Consider the following 1542-nt stretch of genomic DNA (forward strand, 5'->3'; position numbering starts at 1 on the left):
CCCGAAAATTTCCAAAATTAAACACAATACTCCTGTTGTTCTATGTTGACACTAGAAAATTTTGAAAGCAATAAGAGGCAACAGATATTGTTTCGTCCCCAAAGGTGGCACGTTCCCTACCGAAACCATCAAGCTTGTTGTGAGAAGCTCTGGTTTGTGAGAAGCTTATACCCAAACCTGCCCCAAATGGGACAAAAATTTTACCACGACATGTTGATGCCGCTCCATGATAGCATGCCAAGTTCCATGAATTTCAGACGATTTTTAGATTTACTAGAATTTAAAAACCAGGTATCTCAATGTTTGGTGCCGAGTGACGGTGGCAGGGTGTTTGACATTCATTTCCGTTTCTTGCATGGGACCTAAGCATGCAGAGAAGGACACATATTTGATTTTTCAACCAAGGTATATGCGCTGGAGCATGTGCATGTAGTTCAAATTTGAATTATGCTCATAAAATGCCTAGAAAACCCAGTTAATGTATAAAAATGTCCAAACGAACCCCGAAAAATTCCAAAATTAAACACAACACCCCTGTTGTTCTATGTTGACACAAGAAAAATTTTGAAAGCAATAAGAGGCAACGGATATCATTTCGTCCCCAAAGGTGGCACGTTCCCTACCGAAACCATCACGCTTGTTGTGAGAAGCTCTGGTTTGTGAGAACCTTATACCCAAACCTGCCCCAAATGGGGCAAATTTTTTACCACGGCATGTTGATGCCGCTGCATGATAGCAAGCCAAGTTTCATGAATTTTAGACGAGTTTTGGATGTACTAGAATTTAAAAACCATGTATCTCAATGTTTGCGCCCGAGTGACGGTGGCAGGGTGTTTGACATTCATTGCCATTTCCTGCATGGGACCTAAGCATGCAACCAAGGACACAGATTTGATTTTTGAACCAATTTATATGCACTAGAGCATGTGCATGTAGTTCAAATTTAATTGCACATAAAATGTCTAGAAAACCCAGTTAATGTATAAAAATGTCAGAACGAACCCCGAAAAATTCCAAAACTAAACACAACACTCCTGTTGTTCTATGTTGACAATAAATTTTTTTGAAAGCAATAAGAGGCAACGGATATCGTTTCGTCCCCAAAGGTGGCACGTTCCCTACCGAAACCATCACTCTTGTTGTGAGAAGCTCTGGTTTGTGAGAAGCTTATACCCAAACCTGCCCCAAATGGGAATTGTTTTACCATGGCATGTTGATGCCGCTCCATGATGGCATGGCAAGTTTCATGAATTTTAGACGAGATTTGGATTTACTAGAATTTAAAAACCAGGTATCTCAATGTTTGCGCCCGAGTGACAGTGGCAGGGTGTTTGACATTCATTCCAGTATCAGGCATGGGACTTAAGCATGCAACCAAGGACACAGATTTGATTTTTGAAGCAATTTATATGCACTAGAGCATGTGCATGTAGTTCAAATTTGAATTATGCACATAAAATGCCTAGAAAACCCAGTTTATGTATAAAAATGTCAGAACGAACCTCGAAAATTTCCAAAATTAAACACAACACTCCTGTTGTT

This window comes from Triticum aestivum, chromosome 2D (genome assembly GCF_018294505.1).
Source record: "Triticum aestivum cultivar Chinese Spring chromosome 2D, IWGSC CS RefSeq v2.1, whole genome shotgun sequence".
In the NCBI taxonomy this organism is placed as follows: Eukaryota; Viridiplantae; Streptophyta; class Magnoliopsida; order Poales; family Poaceae; genus Triticum; species Triticum aestivum.